Source organism: Molothrus ater, chromosome 7 (assembly GCF_012460135.2).
Source record: "Molothrus ater isolate BHLD 08-10-18 breed brown headed cowbird chromosome 7, BPBGC_Mater_1.1, whole genome shotgun sequence".
Lineage (NCBI taxonomy): Eukaryota > Metazoa > Chordata > Aves > Passeriformes > Icteridae > Molothrus > Molothrus ater.
Genome location: NC_050484.2, coordinates 3,601,355 through 3,621,744, shown reverse-complemented (window position 1 = coordinate 3,621,744; position 20,390 = coordinate 3,601,355). Strand labels below are relative to the sequence as shown.

At 41.2% G+C, this 20,390-nt stretch overlaps 1 protein-coding gene across 3 annotated transcripts in view; it reads right to left on the bottom strand.

Annotated features, from left to right (window-relative positions):
• IKZF2 (IKAROS family zinc finger 2) overlaps positions 1-20,390 on the bottom strand; it is a 117,416-nt gene that overhangs the window by 84,852 nt on the left and 12,174 nt on the right. The gene's annotated exons all lie outside the window — the stretch shown is intronic.

The following is a 20,390-nucleotide window of genomic DNA, read 5'->3' as shown; positions in this document are numbered from 1 at the left end:
CAGTACCACACATGGGAACCAGGAAAGAAGCAAAGTATGGGGTTAATGCATCTAGAAAGCTTCATTCAACAAGGCTCTTGGGTGCTCACTCAAATCTGGTACCAGCCCAAGGGGCTTGCTAGTGTCTTCAGACCCCTGGGAATGAGGAGAGCATTACTCCAAGGTAATGCTGGAGTGACATGGCAAGGGGGAATGGCTTCCAACTGACAGAGAGCAGGGTTAGATGGGATAATGGGAAGACATTTTTCCCTGTGAGGGTAGTGATGCCCTGGCACAGGGTGCCCAGAGAAGCTGTGCATAAAACAAGCACATAAATGTTCATGTAATCAAAAAATACCTTGTGTTGTAAGGGACCTTAAAGACCATGTGGCTCCTACCTCCTGCCATGGCAGGGACACCTTCCATTATCCCAGCGTGCTCCAAGCTCCATCCAGCCTGGCCTGGAACACTTCCAGGGATGGGGCAGCCACAGCTTCTCTGGGACCCTGTGCCAAGGCATCACTACCCTCACAGGGAAAAACGTCTCCCCATTATCCCATCTAACCCTGCCCTCTGTCAGTTTGAAGCCATTCCCCCTTGCCATGTCACTCCAGACCCTATAAATAGTCCCTCTCCATCTTCCTTGTCAGCTCACTTCTAGAACTGGAAGGCTGCAAAAAGGTCTCCTAAAGCTTCCCTTTCCTAGACTGAACAATCCCAATTCTCCCAGCCTTCTCTCACAGCAGAGCTGCTCCATCTCTCTGATCATCTTGGTGCTTCCTCTGGACTGGTTTCAAAAGGGCCATGTTCTTCCTGAGCTGGGCTGGAGGCAGCTCCTGCAGGTGGGGTCTCACCTGAGGGGGGCAGAGGGACAGATTCTCCTCCAACCCCTTCCACCCATGCTGCTTTTAGTGCATTTCCAAAATCAGATCCAAGACATTTGCTAATTCTGAAGAACTTGTATAAATCCCAATTCATTTTCTCAAGAGCATATTATTACTATTCCAGAAACAGTCCAATGAAAAACAATCAGGGAAATGCCAAATACCAAACCCTATACATTATCAAGAACAACTGAAGGAGGCAGGTTGATTCCCAGCAGAAGAGACAATTTTGAGGAGACCTTTTTAAGCTTTTTTATCAGTACAGGAGGGACAGACATCGTTCACACGCCAACTGTTTCACAGGGCTAAAAGGTCCAGAAAAAAGCAGCAGTGTAAAAAGAAGAACAGAAGTACACAGATTTGTTTCAATGCCTGCTTAACTCAAGCAAATGTAACTTGGAGAAGAAATCTCAAGTTTTTAACTGAGCTTAGAGCAGACTTACTCAATGGCAGCCCTGGATGAATCTGCAGAAGCTCCTGGATCTAGTGGTTTGTGTTGGACCAGTCGCTGCTGAAAAGCCAGCCAACAGCAAAAGCTCCACATCCAGGAGCTCAGAAGGAATAAAAGACAGTGAGCATAGGCCACCTGATACTCCTTTCAGAAAAGTGAAAAACAAAATTATTCCAAAGACTGCCTCCTTTCCCTAAAATGTCCTCAATTTTGCTAGTTACACCACCATCAAGCAGACAAAACCACCAACTTTGCTCATTTGCACTGAGCTAAGAACCTCAAATGCTACAGATCACTGAGAGGGTTTAAGAAAAACAGGAAATTTACCATTCTTATCTCTTAGCATGTCCTGTATCGAACAAAATATTAGCAAAGTCCTTGGTCTCTCAAAATATCCCATATCTAAATGGCAATCATGAGCTCCTCTCATGTGTCACAGCTGCTTCCAAAGTGATTATTCCACAGAACTACCAAGAGAACCAAGGAAGACACTTCTCTTCTTCCTGGCTTTTAAATATATCTTTGTCAACTCAACTGTTCTACTTTCCCCCAGCTTTACTGCAGAAAAATGCTGAAGCCACCAGGTCTGCCCAGTATTGCTCATGTGGTATTCACAGGATGCTTCCTTACACTGAGGTCTGTTTGCACACAGGGATACCAGGTGCCATTTTTCAGACTGCCTCCAGGAAACAAATTCCTTGATAAGAAGAAAAAAAGATATGTGCTGTTCAGGCTTCCATTCCAAGGAAGCAGGTAAAAAGTCAGCAATATTTTTCAACCAGACATTTCCTTCCTCTTGCCAAGCAGCCCTTGCAGTGATAGTAACCCAGCAGCCAAAGGAGGTGTAGGCATGGAAATGAATTTGCAAGGCCTGATTCCCATTTGTCACACTATCCATGAGATAATGAAGGATCACATTCCAAGAACCCATCTCGAGGTGAGCACGTACTAATCTGTGGTCAATCTTATGCCCTCAAAAACCCACCAAACCACCAAATTATATTCAGTGCATATATCCATGAACAAGTTTGTATTGTTCAGGTCTGACAGACAAGATACCTTGAGGTAAGGGTGGTTGGAATGGCCTCTCCTGAACGGCACTATAGATAGATGTTCCTACAGAAATACATCTCCTAGAAAAACCCAGCTTTTCTAGGCCATAGATACCAAAAATTCTCTTGTAGTAGCTCCTTTCAGTATGTACCTCAGATGTGATCAAAGCTGAGAGCATTGGCCAATTCCTACTCCTAGCAATTAAAGAATTCACTAAGTTTTAAATGTGTGTCCAGGAAACTGTTGACACTTAAAGTTATGTTTTCAAAGCAGCTCATGGGAGGTACATGCATAAATCCCACTATTTGATCGCAGGATTAGTGAACTGCACTTTGAAAATATATCTCAGGCTGTTTTGGCATTAACATGGCACATTTACAGATCACAAAAACATTAAAACTTATTCCTTCTACGAACTGCTGTCTGAAAACTCCAGGCAGCCATCTCCACTTTATCTCAACTTCTACCTGGGCAGCACAGCTTGTTTGTCTGACAGAAATCACAGTGAAGGAATGACCAAACTGGATTTTGATCATTGCAGTGAATTCATTATTTCAACCGTATTACAGAAGAATGGCATTTATTTTCTTCTTATGATAAGCACATGGGAAAGGAAACAAAACCTTTTGTTTTATTATGGAGCTTTACATTAAATAAAAATGACTGTACATTTAAAAAAAACCAAAACCAGTAGTTAGCAAACTAGAATATCAGATGCTCTAAATGAGAAGCCCTTATTAGATCCATACTTAGGGCACTTTACACCAAATGAAAATTTGGCACCAGCTGAGGGGTTTTGATCTGTACAAGCATCTTCCATAAAAATCAAAGCAAACTTGCCAGCCTACTTAGTCAAAACTTGCAGGAGGTTTCATGAAAAATAGTATGTGGTTCAGCCAAAATTCTCATAGCCACGAGAACTTCAGTTAGCCAAGGGAGAGTTAAATCTCCAGTGGTTCAGACATAAGTCTGAGCATTGATTGCTGCTGCTACTCATTCATCTGAAACACAGACTGTCTGGAGATTTTCATTTTTGTGCTACCTTGTGGCACAGCAAATGCAAACAGGAACAAAGTTTTAGTCCTCACTAACTCCAAGCTCCCCCAGCTCTGTAGTAAAATACAGAACAGCTCATCCAGCTAAAGGGAGTTCATAACCATACCTTCATCTATCCCAGGACTTCCCCCGTAGGCAACTGCAGGAAGAGACCTATGGCAAGACCTATGCATAGACCTAGCATAGGTCTTGCCAAGGAAAATCTTGGTTTTCCTACTGAAGCTCATGCCAATCAACAGGGTAGCAAACTCAAGTTGCACAAAGTCATGAAAAGAACATGGAGAAGACATTTCTGCTGCTGCACAACCGCGCTGTGATCCATGTAAAGGGAATGCTGGTGTACATGCACAGTCTTTGCAGGCCTTGGCTTGGACTTCAGAGTGGAGAGGGGCTGCCACCAGCCTTGGAGTGAGTATTTGAGATGAGGAAGGCATTGCCTAGGGCTCAGACAGACACACAATTGGTGACCCCTGCAGAGGTAAAAGGTGCCTCGTTGCCCTACGTGACTCTGAGCCCTCTGCCGTCAGGCCATCGTGCCATATGATCCCATTCAGAAATGTGTCAGACTGCTGCCCACATTCTGGCACAAGCAAAAGGGTAACTCTGCCTCATTCCTAGTCTGCTGCTTCTCGTGACAGTTGTGTAAGTTTAAATAACCTGCCACCCTGCCTGCTATATACCCCTTCCTGTACTGCTCATTAGGCCTGATCCCATGGCCTTGCTTTAGGTTTATTTTACCAGGTGGACTGGACCTGGCAGAACAGACCTTCATTTCCTGACAGAGAGGAGAGATTCCCAGCCTAGACTGAAAAGGGAGCTCCTGAAACAGAAGATGTCTCGTGGCTGAAGCACAGACCTCTGCGTGGGCCACAAGGTTACCCTGCTGCTCAGGCTGGTGAAACAGCATCAATATTTCCCTTCTCCACTGGAAACACTCCACCTGCAAGACCACGTCATAGCATGTGCCATTTTCCTAACTTTATCACACTGCTGCCTGAGAGATATCTCAACATCACCTAAACCCAGCCTATTCCTCCTCTCTCATTTCCAGGCACGCAGGTTACAGTGGAAATTCAGTCCCTGGCCTCCGACCCTGCACCACGCACTCCCACATTACATCTCATTTTCAGTGTTCCAGCCCAAATGTGACAACTCTTCCTGTACAATTTTCTGATTTTTTCATGTTGATATAGTCATTTGACGTGAATTAGGGAAGTCCTAAGTACCTCCTCATTTTTAATGGCAATTCCTTAATGAATATTTGAAACAAATCTGGTTTGGGACTGAAGGAGCTTGCCACCTCCTTGTAGCCTGATGAGTCCCATCTTTTATAGCCTTCCACAATCTTTCATTTAGACGTTTTCTCATTTAGACATACACTTTGAAAAAGCCATATAATTTCTATCTTAGTTAAGCTAACAACTTTCTCAGGAATACAGAACCAAAATGCAGATAGATTGGGTATACTCTAGTCCCTGTTTCCAAGATAAATATATTTTATAAAAGAAGACATGGTGCATCAATTCATACTCAAAGCAATGTAATAGTCTTTTAAAGTTGCATTTCAATAAAGCAACCAGGAAATTTCAGTTTAAATACTGCAGCTACAAGTCCAAATCTTGTATTTGGACTTCTCAGTTGTTTTCTAAACAAAAACTATTAGCCACAGAGACCAGTGATTTTGCAAATAAATGAAAGCTTTATAGTGGATTAGGCACTTTTTATTACCTCAGGGGATAGACTGTGCACTTATTTAAAAAGCTTAACATTCATTTATTCACACATTTGTTTTACATGTTAATACATTAAAGATAATTAACAACTTCATTTTCTAAGTGATTTTTAAATTAATCACTCATGTCAGCCTTATCCTGAATGCAAAATGGAATTGGCCTCAACCTCTCAAACCAGTTTTTATTCACCAGCTTGCAGAGGAGAACAAATCTTTCTGCTTTTCCACCTACTAGCCGCCTTATCCACTTCAACTGAACTCTGAATAAAGTGAAGAAAATATCCCCATACCAACAGAAAAAGCAACAGCTACAGCAATAAAGCACTTTCAGCAACAAGCTCTGCTTTTAGGTGCTGATTTTGTGACATTCCCAATTTTAGTAGCTAGACACTCTTAACATTTCAGCGGCAAATATTTAAGCAGCAGTTTTGCTGTTATTTAAGTGATTTTTCTGTTACTGTTGATTTATGTTTTAAAATAGACCCTCTCAATTTCAAAGTTAAGCAGGGTTTAAAAAAGTTATTGAATCAAACCTGAAAATCCAATTGACATTTTAAAACTTCCTTTTTAAACGAACGGATATTTATGTACTCTGGTATTCAGCTGGCTCAGCCTGCCTTCGGACAACTTTAGTTGCACAGCTTCCTGAAGGCATCTTACGGCATTTTCCCCCTCATCCTCTCTCTTTTCTTCCCTCAATTCTCTGTCCTATTGAGGTCACACTAATCCAGCTATAGTTGTTCACATGACTTTTGTTCTGAGAGATGCCAGTGGCTACTGTACCATCCCAGTGAGTGGCACTTATTAAACTACGCCTCTGTAGACAGAGATTTATTTCAAAAAAAAGAAATCCCCAGGCTTGTGCAAAAGAAGTGTTAGCTAAGAGGAAGTACACAGAGTTTAATGGACAGGGACGGGCATGTTTTGCTAACTAGCTAATCAGACTCAGAAAAGCATAAAGCCATATAAAACTTCCTGGTAAAACTTGGGGCTGTCACAGCCAGCCAGGCACTGGAGTAGAGAGGAGTCGCGCTAGTATTTGAGGCACAATTTGAGGCAGCATGAGCCGCGCTCGGCTGCATCAGCCGGCCGGGTCAAACAGCTTGGCAGGGACACGCACCGGCTCCAGGCGCTACAGGATAATCCTGGAGTGCTGCCCAGCATTCCTGCTCCTGCTTTCATAATCACACACAAATTACCTGCCTCTAATGAAACGCTCATGGCTGTGTGTGGAATACTGTTGCGTGCCTAATGCCTATCTTCAGGTGCATAATTAATTGCTCTGCAAGGCACTTTAAGGCGGGGGAAGAAAAGCTCAGAGTAAATGCTGATCCAACAGTCTGTGAGGCCAGTGGACTAGAACAGGAAGGCCTCAGAGAGCAGGAGCTTTCAGCTACGGCCCCTGCTATCATTATGCAGAGGACTAATTAGGATATTATTTGTTACCATTTGGAGCAACAGCTTCTGAGTTTGGTTAGAGGTGAGCACTAATCAGCTGTTGAAATCTAAACTGATTATGTCTGAAGTGTCGACAGATGCAGAACTCCCTGAGTGAAGAATGAACATGTGTCAGCTTTTTGAGACAAGCTAAGGGAATACTTGTTTAACAGAAAAAAAAAAAGGCACATTATTTAATACTGTGCAACAATCATGCACAAATAGACTGAATCATATGGAGAACAGCAGGATAGAATGTACCAGTCTAACACAAAAATGATTATGTCAAACGTCCTTTTTCTTCTCAATGTAACTGAACCCTCTTCCCACTGATGCTATTCTCTTAATTGAGCTGTCAGGGGTAAGAGAGGGACAAAAAAAGGCCAAACCTCCCAGACTTGTCAACAAAGCATCCTGGTTCACTGCTCTCTAGAATGCACATCAACACTGTTGTTTAAACAGGCATTATAAACGAGTTCTCCATTCCTCAAACACTTATCTCAAATCCTTCCCCGATCCCAAAGTGATCTGTGCGCATTTTCACATAGTAGCCTACCTCTACCCAGTATTAATCTGCACACAACAAAACAGCAATCTTTGCCCCAAGGAATTAAGAAGGGAATTTCATAGTAATACTTCCATTCCTGCTCCAAGGCAGTTCAGAAGTAGCAGAGAGATCATAGTTTTAACCAGGACAGACACGTTGGCAGCCAGGGAGGACTGCCTAATTTGGAAGGCCGTAAAAATTTTTTAGATTTTGCCAGAGGGACACTCCATCCAGTTTTCAAAATGTCATGGGACTGAAAGAGAATAAAACCCAACAAGTTTCCTTTAATCTTCTCCCCAAGAGCAGCAGGGTCTCATCCAATGTATTTAGTAGAGTCAGGACTGAACAGTTCAACCTCTAAGAGGAATAAGCATCAACACTGCACTGAATACAAGTTATGCAAACACATTAGTATTTACAGAACTGAGCCTTCAAAGACAAGATTTGAGAAGTGAAAAGAACAGAGGGATACAGAATCCAAAGTGGCACATTTCAGCATAATCACCTGCTCACACAATTACCAGACACAAGACAAAGCAGTCGCAGTCATCACACTCATTGCATTGAACAACTTGCACACTTAGCCCTGTCTGCACTTTGCTGGACCACATGGCTAAAAATGTGCAACAGTTCCAAATATTCTGTAATATGATGAATTATAAAGACACTGCAAAAGCATCTAAACTACATAAGGTGCTGAGCATATATATGGAAAGAGACAGCCCATATCCCAAAAAGCTTTAATCCTCCTGAAAATTAAAATCCAAACAAACGTGTGGGTTTGAAATGTCATTGTTTAGCACCAGCCAATGAGATATTCCAGTCTGAGTTTCTGAACCATCTGGTAAAGCATCACAACAGCTTTAAGCATCCAAGGATCTGTCAGGGGCTTTAGTTTAGAAATACTAATAATCCCATCATGTGCAGCTCCTGCTGAATGGAAGACATACCTACTCAATGATTTACTCCCCACTCCTTTACCCAACTGCGCAAGGGAGAGCCAGCCTGAACAAGACCTGTTAACATTTCTTCATCTGAAAGCAGCACTGCTCAAATTATATGAGAACTATTACCCAGAATCACAGTCCTTTAGCTTACAAATCACAGTGAAGACCTTTTGTGGGTCAAAAGGGAAGAACAATTTCCAGGAAAAGCATTAAGGAAGTATTTTGTTTGAACTACTTATTTCTCCAAATTTCATGCTAGCGATTTCTTCCTTTCTTACCATTTACCTTGACTTTTATAGGTGACATTGGGGTCAAGGAAAAAAATTAGGGAGGCAGCTTCATTAAACACATTTATGAGCTCTACACAACCCACAAAGCAAGAAACACTGGTCTGGTGAAATGAACTCGTAGATAGAAGACAGGCATTGCAGCAGGCGTGAGGCTTGGTTGCCTCACTGACCGAGCCGCTTGGACCAACTCTTCCAATGTCCAACTGCACGAATTCCTGATCAAATTGCTGATCAAGTTCCTAATCAAATTGCTAGCAATCTCTGCCATTTCTGAAAGTCAGGCCTACAACATCCTGAGGAAGGCATTCCAAAGAGACAGGTGGCTCCCGCTAAGAGAGAGGAAGCTCTTCTTCAACTTCCAGTCTCTGAAGGTTCAGAGAATGATGCCTGTCCATCATTGAAGAGGGTTTTGAAAGCTTGGCTTAAAATACCCTTTTGAAAATGCATCCATAACCCGAGGGTACAAATAAGGGGGTTTGGAGTTTTTTTCCTTTTGATTCCAGTAGGGTTTATGACACCTCTACAAGCATGAAGATGAACTATCAGTTTAGGACCGTTGTTCCCAACACATGGCTTGTGGTCAATGTCTTGCACATGGGAGACTTTGATAAAGTTAACAGAAATAGAAAAATGAGGTAACACAGATGCCTGAATGCAGCACATTTGAAGTGCTGTTATTGCCCACAGGCTGAGAGCAGCTGCTGTTTTCTAGACCAGCAGTTTGCAGTCACTAGAACATGGGATACTCCTAGGGAGGCACACACTCAAAAAGGAAGAAATTAAAAGCTGTTATTAAATACTCTTATATTCGCTCAATGAGACCCATACGCAAGATGGCATTCAGTCTGGAAATTAGAAAAAAAAATTGAAAACGAGCACTTTTTTCGAAGAAACCAGCCTTTGAAAATAGCCTCACTAGAAAGGCACTCTAAGCTCAATACACAGACTCTTCAGGGAAGTTGTTTAAAAATGCTTTGTACACAGCCAATTAACTCTAACTTATTGATTGAGATGGCATCTCTTAATTGTTCAGCTTGTTAAATATTTCTCTTTGTAGAATTTTCTTTCCAAAAAGCCACTTACACCACTTTCTGTAACTTGCCATTCAAGCTATCAGTGGACACATAAGAGTTATATACATGGTGACGAGCTTTTAGCAGTTAAAGAAACCAGCAGCAACAACAATAAGAAAAAAAGTGGTTTGTCTTTGCAAACCGCACTGGAAAATAACCACTTACAGGTAATTCTAAATAGGGACTTGTGAAGTAAAGACAAATGCAACCGAGAGCTAATAAAGCCCTATCTGTTAAACTCGGCATCCTGTGAGCTGATACTGGGCTTTTAGCACTCACTGTTCTGCAAACCACTGGAAAAAAAAGGTAATGGGTAAAACAAAAAGATGTGATAAAGTCTTCCTATTTCACTGAAAAGCCACATGTCATTGGCATGAACTCTTCAGCAAACCATTGCAGAAAAAGGTCAGCTGTCAATCAGCTGCTGCTTCAGTATCACAAGTTGATGGAAAGAGGAAAATAAAAGATATTTTCAAAATTAAGCGTTAGTGACGTATAAAAGCATTAATCAGTATGAAGACCAAAGAAGTGAAGCCAGTTACGAGGTATTGAAATAAGAAGAGTCAAAACCCATAAAGTGCCCTTGCTCCTTAGTCCTTGCTAAACTCGCATGCTGCCAGCATCTGAGCAAGAGAGAGGTAAATTTCTTCATTTTAGGTAAATGAAGAACTATTCTTTATTGAAAGTACCCAGTATAGGGTTCATGGCCTTACAGAAAAAAACCACTCCAATTTACCAGAAAAGAAGTCAATGCTGAATGAAAACCTACTGAACACAATTGACAAGATCTTTCTTTTGCTGGCATCTTTTCCTATTAGCATCCAACTTTGCACTTTCCAGTGAGAGGCAAGTGTCCCCATGGTCAAACGACGTGTGAAAGCTCCTTCCCTACTGGATCACAGTCAGAGAATTTATCATGACAATAGCATTGGATTATTCTAGAACAACTTAAAGAGGTGAGAATCAGTGTTTGGCTTCTCAGTGTCCAGTTTTGTTCATCACCAGCTCACCCACACTCCCTGTCTGCAAACACTAAAATATATGTATGATTCTACCCATGGTTATTCCCAAACAAGCCAAGGCACATGTACCAAATCACAATCAAAACTCACACTTTACACTTGTTAGACTCCAGACAATCTGAGATTCTCCAGTCTCAAAAGCAAAGGTATCATAAATACTGTTTCTTCTCCCTCTGAAAGCTGAAGAGGTGGTGACCATCCCTAAATTGGATGACAATGTTCTCAGAGGAAGAAAAGGCATATCTGAGTTACCCATACCAAGCCAAGCATGCTTTTTTCAGGGCAGATGACAAGAGGGAATTTAGACCTAAATAACTATGATGGGTGTAAAAAACAACTCTGTCATCAACAAATGCCCCTTTTTTCAACCAACAGCAGAGCTGGCTAAAAATAATAGTAATTTAAACTGAAATGGAAAAAATTAGATTTTTTTAAAATTAGAAATTATTTTTCAACCAGCTCTAGCAAAAAGAAAGTAGAGGAATAATAAAAGTAAAAGACATGGAAACGTAATATTAGATGTACTCTGTGTGTTATGGCTCTTGCTACAGCAATAGCATCTCCCTGCTCCATCCACAATTTTCCTGGCAAGATCAAAACCAGGCTGACCCAGCACCTCACCCCATATAATTTATTCCTCCACAAAGAAACATAAATAATACTCCCACTCTTCCTCACTCAGCTACCATTTATCAGTTATAATCACCCTCACTCCTAGATAAAGTATGTTTCCAGCTCTCTGCATCAGGGGATAACTTACAGCAGCAATTCAAAAATGTGTTTGCCCAGCTAGGCAGAATTCAGAGCAAAAAGGGAAGTCCTGCAGGATGTGCTGGTCTCTGATAGCCAAACCTCTGAACTGTTACATGAAGAACCAAGTCTGAATGAGGAAAAGGAAATGTACACATACAACGACTTTGCATTTCTATAATACTTCCTCTCCACTGTTCTCTACAGAGGAACAAGGCATGAATCTTCATCATCCCCATCTAGCAGGGATGAAACCCTGGCAGTGGAGAGGGAGAATTCCCCCAAGATAAAAAGGGTACTTTTGGTGGGAAAGCAAAGTTTGCACTAAGAAGTGTTACTGGCTCTCAGGGTGCTGCTAATACCATCAGCCTTATTTTTCCTGACAGAAGAGTCTCACCAAGGAACTGCTTCTCCAGCACAACAAAGGGCATTGAACTTGGGAGTTCAGGGAAGCAGGAGGAGGGGGGTGGAGAAGGGGAAACCGGCAGAGTTTCAAATCTTTGGTGTGTACTTATAATGTTGTAGAGAAACTGCATTTGAGGATGGAATGATTATTGATTTCTTAATGGATTACTGCTGCACAAATTTACACTCCCCCCCAAAAACATCAATCTTAGGATAATAATTATAAACCTATCACAGTGTATAGAGCATTCTGACTGAGTAGAAACTTATCGCTATCTGCCGGGAAATGGTCAGTTTTCTAATTTCTCCCACTCCAACCACATTACAGCATGGCAAGGAGCTACTGAAAAATACATGCTATTATAAAACTAAGTTTGTAATAGCCACAGGACATACTTCTAGTCAACTTTCATTAAATGGACTCTTTTAAACTACTGCCCTTAAGACAGTGCCTGATCCATTGGTGAACAAGTTAATTAGCTATTAAAATCCTTTTATGTTATTTTTCTCATTGTAATGAAGCACCCAGCATTGAGTGAGACTCCTTAATGGGCAACATACATTCACAAACCCACACACCCTCACTTTTTCTGCTTATCAGCCTACAGTCAAATGTTTCTGTAGCTAAGTAATTTTTTAGCGAAGGCATCCATAGAACAGCTTTGCTACAAGCAGCATCATGTTGCAAAAATGACTGAAATACCACCAAGACTCCCCTTAACTTCAGGAAGTGTCAGACCAAATCACTGGAGATGGGGCACTACGGAAATTTAAAAAACATTCTGAACCAAAAAGCTCAATCTGAACCCCAAAGTTTGTGCAAGGTGCAGGAGTGTGGAAGATTCAAGTCTGTCTCTGTTCAGTGGCTCCCACTCATACCACCAGCACTGTTTAACTAAAGGTGTTATATGAGGTTCCAGTCCAAATGTGAGCTGTGAGATAAAGGCAACCTGTGAAAGGGCTGGCTGTGAACCCAGCACCTCTGAGCTGCTGGCTCCATCCCTCTGCAAGAGGCAGCCACCCTTTGCACTGGGTCAGAGGCAGCAGAAAAGCCAACTGCCCGCCTTGTTGACCACACAGTTGATGACCTGTGTGAGGTAGCAGCACAGCTCAGAGTGCCTTTGTCTCTGCAGAAGCAGAAAAAGAGCCAGGAGCTCCCATCCCTGCTCAGACACCACCCTCTCACTGTGTGAGACCGTGCACTAAACTGGATCAGCAAATCGATCCAAGCTAAAAATACCCTTTTTTGTTATTTGGCTTTTCTTTTTCAGAAGAAAATGCTGGCATTGCCACAGAGAACAAGGAATGCTGGACTCTGCTTGGAGTGCTTGTCTCAGGAATAGTCATCTCAGCTAGAAGGGCATCTGGGGCACCTGCCAGTTATAAGACCTTTAAACAGTCCTAACTAATGACAGCCCACACACCCGATGCAATTCAAAGGTGCGCAGGTTAAAACCCTGCACACAACAGATTGCCAAGCTCCTGCAGCACTGCTCAGCTGCAGACTGCTCCAGAGCAGAGCTGCAGTTACACCCTGCTCAACACCAATCCTGCTGTTCCCAGTGCTGGGCCTTGCTGGAAGCAGTGCTAATGGAACAGCTTGTACAAGCCAAGGGCTGGAATTGAAATGGAAAGCTGAGGTACAGCTTGCTTGTAATCTGGCTTGTAATTAGGCCTTCCATGCCTAAAACAATTTCAAAAACAAATGCAGCCAGCTGATGTTCCCCCAGACAATGCTCGTCACTACCTACAGCTTGCCCCTGTGATAGGGGTCTGCTCCACAACTGTGTGGAATTAGAGAATCTCCCACAGAGTGCAGTGGGCTTTGGATAGGTCTTAAATGACTCATGAGAAAGCCTGCCAGCTACAGAGTACATGGATCAGCACCTTAACTCTCATTTCTCTAAGAGGCTCCAATTTACTTAGTGCAGCAACTTCTCCCCTTTTCCATAACCTACAATTCCATCTTTCCTCCTCCATCCCAAGAACTACTCATAGCTGCTGTAGGACAACAAACATCTCCAAAAATCCTCAACTTGAAAGGTGGTTAACAAAAAAAAAAAAAATAACAGCCAAAGCAAGCAGCATCCTCCAAGGAACAGAGGCCACATAAAATTGAAGCAAAGGACCCAAAATTCAACACTTGCCATCAGCTTCAATTAGCAGCAAAGTGGGGTTTGGGAAAACAAGGGCCTCTTCAGAGCTGCTATAGGGCAAATATGAAATCCCAGAATTAAACACAAAATCCCCACATGCACATTAATATTCAGAGGCAATTACCTTTCAGCTTAAAGTCAGCCAACATGCATCTTACTACTGCAGCTCTTAAAGCAATCTTGTTTACAACTGGAAATGGATTACATTATCTCAGCTCCACCTATCCACATAATGCAGAGCAAACTGTCAAACATAAAATTACAAAATGGTTATTGTAAGGTATCCCCTTCAGCATAAAAATTAATTTGACCTATTTTATTACTAAATTATTACTCCCACACAAATTTTCTATCATAGATATCTATCAGCACTGACATTTATATTCCAGTGAGGCACTCTCAGATGCCTATTTTCTTCTTCTCCATCTCAAAGGTGTATTGAACAGATTTGATGTAAACAGCCTGCCAAGCTAGTTAAAATCTTTAAACTTTACACATACAATTAGATTGTGACAATAACCATTTGCTTAAAAAGAAAGAGAGAGAGAGAGAGCAAGGTACCGACACAGAGTTTCAGATTCTGAAACAAAATGCTTCACCAATTAAAGAAATGATTAATCTAAATTTAAGAAGGACCTACAGATATTTTTACTACAGCTCTGGCAGGTTCTTCTGATTGTCACCAAGAGACATGATTTGACACAATGGCCCTGATTAAGAATGTGCTTAAGTCCTATTAAAGCCAATGGAAGTTAATCATCTGTTTAAGAGCTTTGCTAAATCAGGACCAGAACAGGAGACATTTCCAAAAAATCTGGGCCTAAACTGAACACACACTAATTAGCTGCACACACCAATTACATGATTATGGATGAAACACAGTTGTTTAGCATTTACAACAGCACACTTTGTGTGGAATCATTTAGAAATAAGGTCTAATTATCATTCCATAACAGGTCCCACAATGCATTATAAGCCACATATAGCATATTAATTTTACTTAAAGGAATAGCTTGAAAAGGAAAAAGTAAAAGAAAAAAGCAGAAATCCTTCCAATAATATTAGTCCAAATTCTCAAGTGGATCAAGATCTGACCCTTTTGGAACTTGACTGTGTCCACAGGGAGAACGTCTGAGCACTCTTGCTCGGCCCAGTTTCCTTATTGCTACATTTTGCTTACAGAAAATATTCACTCTTGCATTTCAAAATGCAACATTTGAACTCGATGCTGCCTAATGACTTAAGCCCTGCACTCAGAAAACAAACAAATTGGCATAGAGCTACCTACCCAGGATAACAAATACCAGCACGTTATTCCTAAAAAATATTTGTGCATACAAACCAAAAGTTGTTATAAGTTCATTTGTGAATGATCTCAATCATTTGAACTGTTTGACATTAGCCAGAACTGACAAGTCTCACATTTATGTCCCTTACACTGACATTTATTAGTTTTTCTTAGCAGCAAGATTTTCAGATATGTGACTAAAAAAAGTCTCTGCTTTCATTAAATTAAGGAAAAAAGGCATTCCCAAAGCCAGAGACTGCTGAAAAGCCATGCTTCAGTGCAAAACACAGCTCAGGAATGAGAAGATCCATGGAGAGTTACATTTATTAAACAAACACACATTAAAAATAAAAAAAAAAACCCTCATGGTATGTAAGGCAATCTTGGGATTTAAAACTTGACTCATGATTGTGAAAGTTTGGAGCTGGCATGCCAACTTGGTGAGCCATCTGCTCACCAACAATTTATAAACGAGACTGCTGCCAAAGCCACCCGATTACTCAGTTCTAATATTAGTGATGTAACTAAAACATGCTTGAAGGGTTTTTCTCCCCATGGACCAGGAAGCACAAAAGAAAAAAAAAGCCTCACAGAGAAATAGTTAAAAATAAAACAGGTAAAATGTATTTATTCTATATTTTCTTCAAGTCTGGTAAGAAGGAACATTAGAGATTAAGTCGATGCTTTAGTTCTGTAATTCCCTCTAAACCAAGTCAGAAGGGAAAAAAATAAATCAGTAGAGTGATTACAAATGATAGGATAAGGAGAATAAGAGAAAGGTTTGGGTTGGAAGAGACCTTAAAACTCATCTCATCCCACCCCCTGCCATGGACAGGGACACCTTCCACTCTCCCGGGTTGCTCCAAGCCCTCTCCAGCCTGGCCTTGGGCACTTCCAGGGATCCAGGGTCAGTCACAGCTGCTCTGTGCCAGGGCCTCACCACCCTCAGAGTCAGAAATTTGTTCCTAATGTTCAATCTAACCCTGCTCTCTGGCACTGGGAAGCCATTGTCCCTTGTCCTGTCACTCCAGACCCTTGTGAATAGTCTCTCTCCGTTTTTCTTGCCACAATTAGGTCATCCCAAAGCCTTCTCTTCTCCTGGCTGAACAATGCCAATTCTCTCAGCTTCTCCTCATAGCAGAGGTGCTGCATCCCTCTGATCAACTTGGTGGCCCTCCTGAATGATGTATTCTGTACCCAATGCCCATTTGTTAATGATTGAAGTGGTGGTTGGCTAGAATCAAACACTGTGCTCATCTCATAATAGCATTTAATACATTTTGAAAACAGAGTAAAAAAATAATCAAGAAATTGTGCACGTGGCTAGAAGGTACAACTGCTGATTTTATTTGTGAAGCCAATTTTATCATTAAAACGGGGCAATTTAGGATAAAAACATTATCCTATTTAAACAAGTCCTTTCTTATTAAAATTCAACATTACAAATAGCAGCAAAACCATGCTGGAAGTTACTCTACAGTAAATAATCCTTGGGGCAAAAGATACTGAAATGAAACTGCATAGAAAATTACTCACTCAATCATTTTTAAAACGTTGAGTCACAATTCAGTTTTGTTGGCCTGAAACTCCAGATCTATCTCCATGGCAAGTGAGTAGCAAATCCCAAAGCACAGCCACCATTCCCAGAGCTCAGGCACGAGGATGTGCTGCTGCAGGAGCAAAGCCAGCAGTGCACAATGTCCTACACCACCACGGCCTCCTGTCTTACCTCCTGCCCACAGAGGTCACTAAATAGTTTAACCATTGGCTTCAGTGTGAGCACAATCAGGACATTTCCAAGTGCTCTGCAGGGGACACTAATTAGATTCAAAACACAGGCGGTCCTGGCGGCATTAATTAAGAGGACAATGACAGTGACAAGCACCGGGCTTCATTTCAGAACACCTTGCTCTATCACTGCCAAAAGAAGTAGCTTTTAAATCTGCAGTTGGAAATTAAATGCATCATCATTACCCAATTACCTTTCTAACTAGTTTCCTCAACAACAGATCGGCTTTATTTACAATTAATTTTGGTTAATGAGCTAGTTGTAGTTTTATCTGACGGATAATGGGAGAGAATTAATAATTGCTTAATCCACACAAAATTTTGTTGTTCACATAGCACACAAAATTTTGACAAATATTTCTGAATTCCAGCCAACAACCACCAGCACATTTTCACCATCTGAAAGCAGCCAAAGCTCAGCAAATGTTACCATTTTACATTGTAGTAGGTTAAACTGTTTATAATTAGAATTATTATTATAAACTACAGTCATAATTATAAATTGAAATTTCATCACTGACTCATAAGGAAGCTTTCCACCTTCCAAAACACCTGGCCAGAACACTTGATTAAGGTCATCTCTTGGATGGTCTACAAAGATTTATTTCATCTGTAGTTGTACAAGAAAATGCTGCAGAGACTCAATATGGAGAATAAACTACTCTGTGCACATTGGCTGTGTTGTCTCTATCACACCTTTGTCTATTCCCCTCCAACGAAATTAAGCCTGGTTCCAAAGCCATTTTAAGCCCAGTCCCTATTTTTTTTTTTTTGTTTTATTAGGCATTGGTTTTAAATGGTTTTAAGCCATCATCTTCCGTTGCCACATCACCACCTCCTCTCAAAAATACTTTTCCAAATGCTGGGAAGGGCTGGCTTTGCCTCCAGCCAGTTCCATTCTCTTCTTCTAGCACAGCAGTCTCTGTCCGTCAGACATAGCATCAAACCTAAGGATCTCCCTGCATCCAGTCATTAAGGAACCTTGGGTAATTATATACCAATTATCATTCACATTGCTACGCTGAAAACACTTCTACCTTTTTCCTAAGGCTCCGTTGTTCTAGGCTGTTAAAAAGAACAGCCGGAGTTCTGGGGCAGGAGTGGGTGAGCTGGGACACAGATAAAACATCCTGACATGAAGATGAGGAAGAACATTACAGAGCAGCACTATAGATTATTTCCTGGAATGCACTGCAGTTTGCTTTGGTTTTGAGTACATATGTGATATATATTTACTTGAGCAAAAATCTCACTACTATTGATTTCTCTATAAATATTTAATGGTTACCAGTCAGAAGGTAAATTTAAGTAACAATAGCACTAATGACATTAAATGAATGAAGCACTTTAAAAGTGAGAAAAAAGCAAACACTTCTTTCCAGCATTTTAGACCAGGAGCAGTAAGACAGCAACCTGAAACCATGTTAGATGCTGATAGCCTGACTCATGTCTGGTCTCACAGGCAGAGCAGAGAGGTGATTTTGCACAAACATCTCACAAAAAAGTAGGTTTTGCAAGCAGCAAACTTAGCAGAGACTGGCTTCCAACAACTTTTCCCCATGCATTTGACATTTGAAAAGGGTGGTGCTAAATAGTTTTTCCTTCAGCCAAGGCACAACTCACATACCTCTTTCTCCTCTTCCTGGCTTCCTCATTTCATAAGAATTGCACTTTCCTAGTATGTTTCAAGCCTGTACTTCTCTGTTATATGTGACTGAAACCCTCTCTAAGTGCCTTCCATTTGTATTACTGCACTGCACATGTATGGGCTTGTTAGCAACCAGGGCTGGACACATTTTCCTATATTTTTCTTTGGCCACCAACCTTCTCTACTTGATATTAGGTAATTTGGGGGCAGCTGATGGGTCATAGCATTTAGACTATGAGAACACTCTGGGATTCACGTGTAGGTACACGGGATTTTAGAAAAATAAATTGTGCAATTCGTAGAATACAAATTTAAAAGAAGGCCAAGAATAAACTCACAGAGCTCTCAGCCTGCTAACGTTATGTACTGCTTGACCCTTACATACACAACTAGCACAACATTCTTCTGAACTCTTGAGAGCTACCTATACTCTGACAATTTGCAGTCACATACACAAATTATGAAGCTGACTGCCTCCCACCTACAGGAGCTGCATTCTTCTAAGATTAATTTCCCTACTTTTTCTCCACCTCTTCAGCCTAAAATTTTGTCCACTCATTTGTATCTCTTCAACTGGTATTCTTTATAATGCTCTTAAAGCTGAAAAAGCATGATATACCAAGAAAATATTGTGATATTATTTAGATTATCCAAAGGATAATACCCTACAGGGATAGAAAGACCTGTGTATCTAAGGTAGGGGGAAAATTTCAAGGAGGGGGTTTCAAGTAAAGTTGATACCCCAGATTGTTCCACACAGCTGCACAGGGATGTGTTAGACTCACCCAGGAACTACCTGTGCTGGTAACAAGGTCAAAACAACTGGTAAGGTTGACCCAATTTTGGGAGATTAAACTGTAAAACTATTACTTACAACTGCATTTAGGACATGCCTAAATCTGAGAGGTGATGAGGATTAAGGCACTGAGTAAATTTAAGGCCCAATGGTGTATTCTGAAATATCTCTGTACTCAGGCAGACTCTCCAGGGCTGCAGGAGAGAGGCCCCTCACCATGACAGCAATGCACATGCAATACAAAGCCTGTACCTGGGAACGAACAATTAAAAGCAGTATGCAAAACTGCTAATTAATAAGATTTATTCTCCTTCAGGGGCCGTTATCTTGACAAGGCAAACCCTGCAGGATATCAATTTCTCAAGAAATAAGATTAAAAACCAAACACCATTTTATTCTTTTGCCTGAGCTGCCTCCCTCTATCACAGATCTGGCTGCTAACCAGAACAAGGTCTTCAGTCTACTGCCACTCTTTCCTGGAAGCTTTTAAACCATCCACAACTTTAAGAGAATAGCTACTCTTCCTCAAATGAATAAACCTCATATCTCTTCTGGGTAAAGAAACTTGCTGTTTTCATACAGAAAGAAGCAATTTGTTTCATTTTCAAAAGAAGGGAACTCACACCATCCTGTTTGCTGCTCCTTGGAGTAAAGCAGATATTTAATTCACACTGCTGAAGTTTAAATGATGCACAGATAGAGTTACCAAAAACTTACTCAGTTTGTGTTTTATGGCTAGATCATTACCTAAAAAAGCAACTTTGCTTGCAAAAAGAATCATAAAATCTCCAAAAGCTAAGTTGCTGTCTAGAAAAGATTAGGTGTGAATTCTCACAGAACCGCACATAGGCATTCCCAAATCAAAGAGTAATTTTGAGAAAAATGACCATGGACTTGAGCATATCACAAGGCTCTGCAGCCAGCATTCTGTGCCACTCACCAACATCAATTTTCATGGACCGAAAGAACACATGCCCCTTGAGAAAAACCAGGACAACATCACCTTCTTCTGATGGAATTAGGAGGTTTTAAAGGCTGGGGGGGAATGCAAGGAAAACACCACTAAAAAGAAGCTGAGAAAACTCCAG